The sequence below is a fragment of the Odocoileus virginianus genome, chromosome 20, assembly GCF_023699985.2.
Source record: "Odocoileus virginianus isolate 20LAN1187 ecotype Illinois chromosome 20, Ovbor_1.2, whole genome shotgun sequence".
Taxonomy (NCBI): Eukaryota; Metazoa; Chordata; class Mammalia; order Artiodactyla; family Cervidae; genus Odocoileus; species Odocoileus virginianus.
The window spans coordinates 10,695,623-10,709,053 of NC_069693.1; positions in this window are offsets into that span (position 1 = coordinate 10,695,623).

The window sequence follows — 13,431 nt, forward strand, 5'->3', positions numbered from 1 at the left end:
TGCGGGTCCCAGTGGATCCCTCCAACCTGGATTCTGTGTGGCCACTGCCCCCTGGTGGCTGGAGCCATGCATTACTGAGGATGAAGGGACAGTGCCCAGGCCAGGTCCTCATCTCTGCCCAGTCCAGGTCATTCCCATCAGTGTCCCCCCTCGCAAACCGCCTCCTCCTTGCTAAATCCAACAGGCGCTTTTCAATCCTAGGGGATTTGCCTTCTCTGCAGCACACAACTATCTTTTAAAAATCCTCCTCTTCACAGCTAAGAAAGTCCACTCCTTTGGTTTTCCTGCTGTCCGGGCTCTTCTCCCAGAAACTGTCTTCTCTCTGCTTGTAACCCCAAATTTGTCCCCAGCTTATTGCTCTCTCCTAAGCTTCATATCAAGCCACCTCCTGGGGGTCCCAAAGGCACCTCAAAATCAACAAGTCCAAGCTGAAATGCTTCTTCCCTATCATGCCCCCCCACACACACATGCACACACACACACACCTGGATTCCCTCTCCCCGTATTAGCACCTCCATCCAATCTGGCAACCAAATCAAGAAAAATGTCCCCCAGGTCTGACAGTCTCTTCCTCATGCTCATATCCAAATCAGACTCAAAATCCAATTTGATTCACTTACCTCCTTAATATTAAGATAAACTGAGGGGGCAGGGGAGGGATAGATTGGGAGTTTGGGACTGACATGTACACACTGCCATATTTAAAACAGATAACCAACAGGGATCTACTGTATAGCACAGGGAACACTGTTCAATATTCTACAATAACCTAAATGGGGAAAGAATTTGAAAAAGAATAGATACATGGATATGTATAACTGAATCACTTCACTGTACACCTGAAACTAACACAACATTGTTAATCAACTAGACTCCAATATAAAATAAATAAATACAATGTATTAACCAACTGAAAAAAATAAAATAACTTTAAAAAAAACATGGGGGTTGAGAGAGGCTCAAGAGGGAGGGAACATATGTGTACTTATGGCTGATTTACCTTGCTGCACAGCAGAAACCAGCACAGCATTGTAAAGCAATTATCCTCCAATTAAAAGTAAATCTAAAAAGAAGAAAAAGATGAACCACATGAAAATTACCAATCATCCATCAGCTTTTTCTTACAAATGAGCAGCTTCATAGACTTCAACCTGGTATTTCTCAAATCCGTCTCCCCTGCTCTTCCTTTTCCCAAGTGTCCCGGCTCAGGCCTCCACTCTCCTGCTCAGTTTGGAGCACCACTTCCTACCTGGTCTCCCAGTGTCCGGTCTGACCCCGGGGGTGATCTTTCTACAACATGGCTCTGATGAAACCGCTCCCTGAGTCAGACTCTTTCAGGGCTCCCCGTTGAAAACAGGACAAAAGCCAACCCCCTTAGCCAGCTTTCCACGACCTTTGCAATATCTGGCTCCTGTCCCCTTCTAGTTCCTACCACATATCCTATCAACCACAGCAGACCACCACCACTCCTTGAACCTGCCTCCTCTCACCTCTCGACCTTGGTCCTGCAGTTCCCTGTGACTAGAATGCCCTTCCCAGAGCTTCCTTGGTCCAGTGATTAAGGATCCACCTTGCAGTGCACAGGACACGGGTTCGATCCCCGGGAACTAAGTTCCCACAGGCTTTGGAGCAACTAAGCCCAAGGGCCGCAAATACTGAGCCCATGTACCACAACTAGAGTCCGTGCGCCACAATGGAAGATCCTGCATAATGCAACAAAGATCCTATGTGCCACAATTAAGATCCCATGCAGTCAAATATACATGTTTATACACACACACACACACACACACATGCAAAGAAAAAGACCCTGCACACCACAGCTAAGAGAGCCCAGATGCCACAACAAAAATCAAAGACCTTTGAAACTAAGATGTGGCAAAGGGTTTCCCTGGTGGTCCAGGGGTTAAGAGTTCACTGGCCAATGCAGGGGACATCGGTTTGATCCCTGGTCTGGGAAGACCCCACATGCCACAGAGCAACTGAGCCCACACACCACAACTGCTGAGCCTGTGCTCCTCAACACAAGAAGCCACCACAGTGAGAAGCCCAAGCACCACACCTAGAAAGCAGCAGAGAGCAGCCCCTGCTCGCTGCAACTAGAGAAAACCTGTAAGCAGCGATGAAGACCTAGCACGGCCAAAAATAACTAGTTAATTAATTTTTTAAAATATATTAAAAATTATCTGGTGCAGTCAAATAAATAAATATTAAAAAAAAAAAAAGAATGTCCTTCCAACTCTTCCCCCCACTGGCTAACCTACTAGACCTGAAGAGCCAGCTCCCATATCCTATGCAACTGTACATCTCCAGTTTATACATTCTTTCATTCAATACACAAGGTGAGGGGCCTATATGTGACTTCCATGGAAGCTGCTAGGGACGCAAAGCGGGAGAGAATATAATTCCTGCCCCCAAGAGCTCAAATTCTTGGGAATTCCCTGGTGGTCCAGTGACTAAGACTCCGTGTTCCCAAAGCAGGGGACCCAGGTTTGATCCCTGGTCAGGGAATCAGATTCCATGTAATGTAAAAGTTCACATGTTGCAACTAAGACCCAGCTCAGACAAATAAAAAATAAATAAATATATTTTTTTAAAGAGTTCAAATTCTCTTCAGTTTTCAAGGGGAAATTGTTCTCCTGAATTGGAGGTGGCGTTAAACTCAGAGAGGCAGTATGAACAACAACAACAACAAAAAGACACACGAAGCAGAGCAGGCCGTGTGCAGGCAGTCAGGGCTATCACTAAAGCACGAGCTGTGAAGGAAAGATGGCTGTTGGAAAGCCTGGAGGGGGCCTGGGCATTAAGCATCTTTTGATCTCAGAGGCCACGGAGTTTGTTTCAAGGGCAGCTTTGCGTTTTTCAGAGGGGGCAACCATAAGCAGGAAGAAGCCTGAAAAATCAGGAAGTTGTTGCAATAGCCCAGGCGAGAGGTGCTAAAAGCTGGTATTACGACAATAGTACCAAGGACACAGAAGAGGGCACAGGCTGGAAAAACCCTGAAGTAAACCAAATCAGCCAGGCTTCGTGTTTGATGTGAGGGTGAGGGGGAGATGGTGCCAGGGCCACACTCTTCAGCTAGATGCCTGAGTGTGTGGAGGTCCCTTTGCTGACTGGGGAGAAAATGGAAGGTGGCACGGAACTTATTCAATCAAGTTCTTACGGAACTCCCTATGTCTGAGGTGCTCATGGGATATGAGTCTGTGTTGGCTCTGCAGCCAATATTAGAATATATTTACGTGCCGTATCACAGAGACAGGTCGGCACTGAAGATTTGGGCATCGGCAGCAGACAAGTGATAGCTGAACTCATGAGGATGGATGATACCTCTCAGGAAGAATATGTAGACTGAGAGAGCTATGGACCAAGGAAGGAGCCCAGGGGAAGAGCCATATTTCAAAGGTGGGCAGAGTAAGAGGAACCCCTACCTGGACTAGAAAAGCTGTTGGGAAGGAAGGAGAACCATTACATCGTGAAAGCTACAGTGAAAAGTGAAGGTTGTGTCCGTCTCTTTGCGTCCCCCACCCCTGGACTGTAGCCCGCCTGACTACTCTGTGGATGGAACTCTCCAGGCAAGAATACTGAGTGGGTAGCCATTCCCTTCTCCAGGGGATCTTCCCAACCCAGGGATCGAACCTGCATCTCCTGCATCACAAGTGGGTTCTCTACCATCTGAGGCACCAGGGGAACTACGGTAGGCAGCCCCCAAGAGGCCCCCAGTGACCCCCACCTCCTGGTGTTCATGCACTTCCGTGATCCTTTCCCTGTGAGTGTGAGATGGACCTAATGACTCACTTCTTCTCATTTAATATTTATTTTCATTTGTTTATTTGGCTGTTCTGGGTCTTATCTGTGGCACACAGGATCTTCTATCTTTTTTGCAGCATGCAGGATCTTTAGTTGTGGCATACTAACTCTTACTTTTGTTATGTGGGATCTAGTTCCCTGACCAGGCATTAGACATGGGACCCTTGGGAGTGCAGAGTCTTAACCACTGGACCACCAAGGAAGTCCCCTGATTCACTTCTAATAAATAGAATATGGCAGAAGTGATGGGGTGTCACTTCCAAGATTAGGCTACAAAAAAAGATCACACTGGGAATTCCTTGGTGGTCCAGTGGTTAGGACTCTCTGTTCTCACTGCTGAGGGCCTGGGGTTCAATCCCTGATTGGGGAACTAAAAGCCTGCAAGCCCCCCCCCCCAAAAAAAAGAGGACCACAGCTTCCTTGTGGGCTTCCCAGGTGGAGCTAATGATAAAGAACCCACCTGCCAAGGCAGAAGACATAAGAAATGCAGGTTTGATCTCTGGGTCAGGAAGATCCCCTGGAGAAGAGCATGGCAACCCACTTCAGTACTCTTGCCTGGAGAATCCCATGGACAGAAGAGCCTGGCAAGCTACAGTCCAAGGGGTTGCAAAGAGTCGGACATGACTGAAGCGACTTAGCATGCACAGCTTCCTGGCATGTGTGCATGTCTTTATTTTTCCCCTTCTCTCCTAGGTCACACTATCCATCCACACTCACACAACCCAAGCCTTCAGAAGAGACAACAACCCTTCAGCTAGGTTGTTCATGGATTTCTGACCTGCTCAAACTATGAGATAATAAATGCTTGGGGCTTTTTTTTTTTTTTTTTTTTTTTTTTTGGTGGTGGGGAGCTGTGCTGGGTCTTTCTTGCAGTGCCCCGGGGCTTCTCCAGTTGTGGTTCACAGGCTTATCTTGTTACAGAGCATGGGCTCTACAGCATGTGGGCTCAGTAGCTACCACTAGACATGTGGATCCCCAACCAGGGATCAAACCCACATCCCTGCATTGCAAGGCAGATTCTTAACCACTGGACCACCAGGGAAGTCCTCAAATGTTTGTTCTTTTGAGAAGCTAAGTTTCGGGTTGATTTCTTATGCTGAAGCCAAGGGAGGAAAAATTTTCAAAAGAGAAGCATTGGTCAAGGAATTAAAAACTGCAGATAAAAACTGAAAAATGTCCTTGGGTTTGGCAAGAGAAGGTCATTAACACGCTTAGTGCAAATGGTTTCCATGAGTGGAGACTCAAATGGGAGGTGAAAGCTGGGGCTGGTGAGCAGTGGACATCTGTCAATTCTGCCTGCCCAGCATCCATTTCCCCATTGGTTACAACAGCTCCCTGATTTTTCTCTGAGTAACCAGCCATGGCCTACGGGATAGGATTTCATGAGGCTGTGTCCGTCAGGGTGCCCAGCCCTCCACAGGCCAAAGAGGGCCACATGACTCAAATTGTACCAATCAGAAGCTCTCCCCGGATTTTGAATTGTGAGCTGACGTGACAGGATGCCTGAACCTGGTTGGAGCTGAATCATTCAGCCATTCTTTCCTGCTTTCTTGATTCCTGCCCCTGCCCTGGTTCCAGTCTTTTCCAAAGCCTGTTTTTTCCGTCTTTCCTCCATTGTGTGTGTCACCTTCATTTCCTTCTAAAAAATTCCTTGTTTGCTTAAATTAGCAAGTCAGTCTCTACTGTTTATAGCCAAAGAACCCTAACTCACATTTGTTCTTTTAAGAAATTTAGCAGGGGACTTCCCTGGTGGTCCAGTGGTTAAGGCTCCCATTGCAGGGGACCCAGGTTCAATCCCTGGTCAGGGAACTAGATCCCACCTGCCGCAACTAAGAGTTCACATGCTGAAACTACGACTCCCTCATACTGCAACTAGGACACGAAGCAGCCAAATACATATTTTTAAAAAGAAGAATAATTCTGGGTGGGATGAAGAGAAACACAAAGGACAGGCACTAGAGGGAGCACAAATAAAGGGAGGGAGAGGTTTTCAGTTCGTTTTTTTTACATGGTAAAAATTTGCACATATTTATAGCTAAGAAGGAGGAGAGGGAAGGAGGGACTGTTGAAGCTGAGAAGGGAAGAACGATGGAGTGATATTCTGGGAGTCATGATGACAGGTGATGCATGGGTGGAGAGGCTGCACTTGCACAGAGCATGGAGAAGTGAAGTAAATCTGGGTGTGAATTCCTGTAGGTGTATATAGGAAGCTAAAGGAAATGCATGACTGATTAGCCTTACTTTTATGTGTTGAGACTGAAAGGGGAGTGCTGGGGGATGCTCATGGGAGAGTGGCGACTGAGAGAGGAGGCTGACCAAGAAGTCAGAGTGGCACCTGTATGTATAACTTGTCACCATTCTTTTTTTTCTTGGCTGCAGTCTTTGTTGCTGCTCCCAGGCTCTCTCGAGGTGGAGAGGGGGCGCGAGGTGCGGTGCATGAGCTCCAGAGCTCAGCTCCGTGCTTGTGGCGCACAAGCTTACTGCTGCACAGCATGTGGAATCTTCTCAGACGAGGGACTGAACCCGTGTCCCCTGCATCAGAAGGCAGGTTCTTAACCACTGGATGTGCCACCATTCTCCTCTGACCCAATCTCAAACCAAGGGTAGGGGCATGCTGATAGATGAGGCAGAGGCCAGGGCATATGAGAATCAAGAGCATGCTGGCCATTTCCCCTTTGCCCCCTCCAGGTCCACCTCCACCCTTCTTGGCCCATATGGACGGCATTATCTGGGGTCCCTTACCCCCTGACTTCTAACTGGGTCCTTCAGGTACAGCACCAGCAGGACATTAGAGAGTGGGGCGGTGGCGGGGAGGAGCACTGTTCTGGATATTTCATCTCCTGCTCCCAGCTCTGGATCAGAACCGTGGTTCTGGGAGTGGCCGTACCCTCCACAGCATTCAGGTATGTTCCACAGTCTCACCATACTCCAGTAATGTCATTTCCTTTCTTCAACCCTGCAGACCACAGAGGGGTCCCAACGTCCTACTGCCTTCACCTCCCTTGTTGGTTCTCTCAACCTGACCCACACTCTCTGCAAAAGTTCCTTCGTTAAATTATCTTCAAAATCCCAGCTGTAGGAGCCCTCTGTTTCCCTCTGGGGCCCGACAGCTAGAGAGCTAGCCAGAGAAATCAGATGGTCCAATGTGAGGTCCTGGCTGAGCAGAGAAGGGAGAGGAGCCAGGAGGTATCTGGCCAACTGGCAGGAAACAGAGGGATCAAGGCAGTGGTGCTCTCTCTATGAGTCAGTGCTACAGGTGTGATGGCAGTGGAGCCCTGCCAGACCTGGAAGGCAGGTGCTGGGATCAGAGCCCAGAGTACTGGATTTTGAACATGGAAGACAGAACAGGGTTGTGGTTAATACCCAGGGATTTTTAATTTGGGACCCAGAGAGTTCTGTGTTAGTAATACAATCTTGGCTCAGCCCTTTACTAAATGTGTCACCCAGATAAGTGACTTCACCTTTCTGAGCATGTATCCTCATCTTTCAAATACCAACCCTACAGGTTTTCGTGAGGAGTAAACATGTAAACCATTTGGCACAGTGCCTGGCATGTGGTATAAGTGCATGGCAAACGCTCACTATGTGCCCTGCACTTCCGGGTAATGACTAAGGCCAAGGTGTGGTCATGGGAGTGGTGGCTGGCGTGGGAAGAAGGTCACTGAGGATGAGGTGGGAGAGACCAAGAGACCAGATAATTAGAAGGATGGGTCATCACACAGAGGTTAAGGATCCCAGCAGAACGGCAGGAACTGGGGTGGAAAGGAGGTCTGTGATGATGTGCTATAGTCTTCAGGAAGGAGAAGGAACCGAGGAGTCCACAGATGTCAATGAGGAGGTGGAACAGAGGGTGGTAGAACCCGATGACATAAGGCCCAAGGAAGCTTGGGTTCTGTGAAGCCAGATTAGAGTCAGTGTCTGCCTCATCTGAGTTCCCATGGCCCCTTGAATGTCCCTTTCAGATGCCCTTGGGACTTCCCTGGTGGCCCAGTGGTTACGAATTGCTTTTGCAATGCAGGGGACGTAGGTCAGGGAACTAAGACCCCACACGTCATGGGGCAGCTAAGCCTGCACAATGCAACTACTGAGTCCCTGTGCTCCATAGCCCAGGCTTGGAAGCCATGGACGTCTGCCCCCGACAATCACAGTCTGTGCCCCTCCACGAAAGATCTTGCATGACACAACTAAGACTTGATGCAGCCAAATAAATAAATAAATGTTTTAAATCATTAAAAAGAAAAGTAAATGCCCTCAGTGATCACACCCCCCACAAAGCCAGAGCATGTCAACAAAGGGACAGGATCTGACCCATCCTGTAGTAGCTACAACAGAAGTTGTTGTTCATTTGCTCAGTCGTGTCCAACTCTTTGCGACCCCATGAACTGCAGCATGCTAGGCTTTCCTGTCCTTCACTATCTCCCAGAGCTTGCTCACATTCACATACATCAAGTAAATGATGCTATCTAACCATCTTATCCTCTGCCACCTCCTTCTCCTTTTGCCCTCAATCTTTCCTAGCATCAAGGTCTTTTACAGTGAATCGGCTCTTCACATAAGGTAGCGAAAGTATTGGCGCTTCAGTCTCAACATTCAGTCCTTCCAATGAATATTCATGGTTGATTTCCTTTAGGATTGACTAGTTTGATCTCCTTGTAGTCCAAGGGACTATCAAGAGTCTTCTCCAACTCCACAGTTCAAAAGCATCGATTCTTCGACACTCAGCCTTCTTTATGATCCAACTCTCACATCCATACATGACTACTGGAAAAACCATAGCTTTGAATACATGTACCTTTGTCAGCAAAGTGATGTCTGATTTTTAATATGCTGTCTAGGTTTGTCACAGCTTTCCTTCCAAAGAGTAAGTATCTTTTAATTTCATGGCTGCAGTCACCATCCACAGTGATTTTGGAGCCCAAGAAAAGAAAATCTGTCCCTGTTTCCACTTCTCCCCTTTCTATTTACCATGAACTTATGGGACCCGATGCCATGAATGCATAGTTTTTTGAATGCTTCGTTTTAAGCCAGTTTTTTCACTGTCCTCTTTCACCCTCATCAAGAGACTCTTTAGTTCCTCTTCACTTTCTGCCATTAGAGTCATATCATCTGCATATCTGAGGTTGTTGATATTTCTCCTGACAGTCTTGATTCCAGCCTGTGATTCATCCAGCCTGGCATTTCGAATGATGTACTCTGCACAGAAGTTAAATAAGCAGGGTAACAATATACAGCCTTGTCTTACTCCTTTCCCAATTTGAACCAGTCACTTTTTCCATGTAAGGTTCTAACTGTTGCTTCTTGACCTGCATACAAGTTTCCCAAGAGGCAGGTAATGTGGTATGGTATTCCCATTGCTTTAAGAAATTTTCAGTTTGTTATGATCCACACAAAGGCTTTAGCAGAGTCAATGAAGCAGAAGTAGATGTTTTTCTGGAATTTCCTTGCTTTCTCTTTGATCCAACGAATGCTGACAATTTGATATCTGGTTCCTCTGCCTTTTCTAAGCCCAGCTCATACATCTGGAAGTTCTCAGTTCACGCACTGCTGAAGCCTAGCTTGAAGGATTTTGAGCATAACCTTACTAGCATGTGAAATGAGCATAATTGTACGGTAGTTTGAACATTCTTTGGTATTGCCCTACAACAGAAGTACATGTTGGTAAATGACTGTTGAATGACTTCGGGGATGAGGGAAGGAGAAAAGTCATGGGTGACATTTAATAAAGGGACAGAGCCACGATAGTAACACAGGTCTCTCTGGATCCCAAATTAAAAGCCCCTGGTTTTACAGAAGCAGACTCAAAGACATATGGGGAGGACTGGGAGTCTGAGATTAGCAGATGAAAACTATTATATATAGAATGGATAAGCAACAAGGTCCTACTGTATAGCACAGGGAACTCTATTCAATATTCTGTTACACCATAATAGAAAAGAACATAAAAAAGAATGTATATATATGTATAACTGAACCATTTGCTATATAGCAGAAGTTAAAATGATACTGTAAATCAACTACACTTCAATTAAAAAATAAATTCAAAAATCCCTGGTTTGAGCTACAGTACTGTCTTCCATGTTCAAAATCCAGTACCCTGGGCTCTGATCCCAGCACCTGCCTTCCAGGTCTGGCAGGCCTCTGCTGTCATCACACCTGTAGCATCAGTTCACAGAGACAGCTCCGCTCCCTTGATCCCTCTGTTTTCTGCCATCTGGCCAGACCCCTTCCTGGTTCCTCTTTCTGACCAGCCCAGTCAGAGCCTCATACTGGACCATCTTATTTATCTTTGATTCTGTTCCATTTATCTCTCTGCATACTTTTTTGCTTTTAATAATTTAATGCTTAGGAAAAAAAAAAAGCAACCTCTTACTCAATTTAAGCAAATGACTACTGAGACTTTCATACACGATATTCCACCTGTCTGGAATAGCCCATTCTATGCACCCAAATATCTACTACTCCTCATTCAAGAATAAGCAGAAATTAATTATCAGGGAGGAGAAAGATAACCACAATGACATACTACCACATGTCTGTCAGATTAGCAAAGTTCAAAGTGTCTGACAGGTGGGAGGGAGGTTCAAGAGGGAACATATGTATACCTATGACTGATTCATGTTGATATACTGTCTATACAATACAATGCTGCTGCTGCTAAGTCGCTTCAGTCGTGTCCGACTGTGTAACTCCATAGACGGCAGCCCACCAGGCTCCCCTGTCCCTGGGATTTTCCAGGCAAGAGCACTGGAGTGGGTTGCCATTTCCTTCTCCAATGCATAAGTGAAAAGTGAAAGTGAAGTCGCTCAGTCATGTCCGACTCTTTTTGACCCTATGGACTGTTGCCTACCAGGCTCCTCCGTCCATCAGATTTTGCAGGCAAGAGTACTGGAGTGGGTTGCCACTTCCTTCTCCTGATACAATACAATATTGTAAAGCAATTATCCTCCAATTAAAAATTAATAAATTAAAATTTTTTTTCAGTATCTGATAGTACCAGTTATTGGCAAAGATGTGAAGCAATCCATTCTAACTCTGTGCTGGTGGGATAGTAAATTGCTATAAACAGATTAGAAAAGAAGTTTTTTAGTGTAGCAGGCTGAAAAACATCCCTCAAGGGAATTCCCTTGTTGTTCAGTGGTTAGGAATCTGCCCTTATTTTTTTGGCTGTGTTGGGTCTTCTTTGCTATGCCTGGGCTTTCTCTAGTTGCAGCGAGTGGGAGCTACACTCTAGTTTCAGTGCAGTGGCTTCTCTTGTTGTGGAGCACGGGCTCTAGGCTTCCCGACTTCAGCAGTCGCAGTTCTTGGGCGAAGAGTGTGAGATAAGCAGTTATGGCACACAGGCTTAGTTGCCTTGAGACATGTAGAATTTTCCCAGACCAAAGACTGAACCCATGTCCCCTGTGTTTGCAGGTGGGTTCTTAACCACTGGGCCACCAGGAAAGTCCCAGGACTCTGCCCTTTCACTGCAGGAGAAACAGGTTCGAACCCTGCTCAGGGAACTAAGATCCTGCATGTCTCTCAGCAGGGCCACAAAATTTAAAAAAAAAAAAAAGAAAGAAAGGAAAAAAGGTCTGTGGCTTAATCCCTGGAGCGTGTGAATGTTATTTTATGTGGCAAAAAGGACTTTGTTAACGTGATTAAAGGTTTTGAGATAGACTATTCTGGTATTCTGGATTATTCTCATGAGTCCTAACTGCAATCACATGTATCCTTATAAGAGAGAGGCAAAGAGGGATTTAACACTGACAGAACAGGGGGCAGTGTAACTACAGAGGCAGAAATTGCAGTAATGCAGCCACAAACCAAGGGATGCTGGAAACCACCAGAAGCTGGAGGAGGCATGGAACAAATTCTCACCTAGAGACTCCAGAGGGAGTATGGACCTGCCAACACCTTGACTGTTAGACTTCTTGCCTCGGGAACTGTGAGAGAACACAGTTACATTTAGTCCACTAGGCTTGTGATACTTTGTTACAGCAGTCAGAGGAAACTAATAGGCAGTATCAACCAACCCCTTGTCCATACCCAGGAATTCTCCAATTCTTCTAAGTATATCCCAACAGAAATGCAAGCATTTGTTCACCAAAAAAAAAAAAAAAAAAAGAACTGTAAAGATGTTCACAGCAGCATTATTTATTACAGCTCCAAACTGCTAAAAACCCAATGTTCACCCACAGTGCAATGCAAGAACTACCTGTGGGATAATCATCCAGCGAATACTGCTGCAGCTATTTAGTCACTAAGTTGTATACAACTCTTTTTGACCCCATGGACTATAGCCCGCCAGGCTCCTCTATCCACAGGAATTCCCAAGCAAGAATACTGGAGTGGGTTGTCATGCCCTCCTCCAGGGGATCTTCCTGACCCAGGGATCAAACCCTCATCTCCTGAATTGGTAGGCAGATTCTTTACCACTGAGCCACCTGGGAAGCTCACAATGAATACTACACAGCAATAAAGATGAGTCAACTACAAATAAACAAAACATGGAAGAATATCACAAACACAACATTGAACAAAAGAAACCAAAGACAACAGGACATATAATTGTTCAATTCTATTTATGTCAAGTTAAAAATAAGAAAATTAACTATTTCATTGAGTGACACAAAGCTAAAAACTTAAAGAAAAGCAGGGAATTATTACTGTAAGAGCCAGAATAATATTCCTAGCTAGGGAAACAGGAGGGATGTGATCAGGAGGGGGTGGGGACTACTGGGGTGCTGCTAATGGATGTCTTCTCAAGGTGTTTTACAACAGCTTATTAACTGTACATTTATGTTGTATGCACTTTTCTGAATGTTATATTTCACAATTAAAAAGTATCTTGGTGGTGGTGGCAGTAGTTTTTTTTAAAACATTTTATTTATTTGACTGCACTGGATTTTAGTTGTAGCATGTGGGATCTTTAGTTGTGGTATGTGGGATCTAGTTCCCTGACCAGGGATGGAATTTGGGCCCCCTGCATTGGGAACCTGAAATCTTAGCTGCTGGACCACCAGGGAAGTCCTGGTAACTTTTAATCAAATGAACAGGGAGCTTCCTAATCCATGAAGCCTTCCTGGGTCCCTCCACCAAGGGTCATCTGAGTCACTGGCCACTCTGGGCTCTGACCCACGGTGTCCTGTCTGGCTCCCCCACCAGAACAGGAGGGGTACAGAGCCAGCACCCTGGGGCTAGAGTCCTCTCAGGGTCCCCAGCAGGGGTCAGTCAGTCCCAGGGCCGGGCCCCCTTAGGACTCGGGGAACATGTGAGGCCCAGCTCCAGGCACACCAAGACGTCTTTGCCTCCCTAACCACCTCACACCGTTGGGGTCACCGTCGGGGCCCCTGGGTGTCTGCCGGCACTGTGGTAGCAGATGACTGCTGACCGAAAGAGGGTGGGGCTGCATTGCCACTTACCTTTGACTCTGTCTCTTCACATCCCATTCAGGAACGTTCCCTAAGGCCTCCTCGAGGAACGGGCTCTCCCTGAAATGGCCCTTCTCTGTCAGTCTGCTGAACTCCTACTCGTCCTTAAAGAGCCAGCTCCCCGTTCATCTCCTCTGTGAAATCATGGCCCGCCTTCCTCTGAGCCCCCACAGGCCCCTATTTCCCTTGACTGCAGCCTGTCTACGTCCTGCTC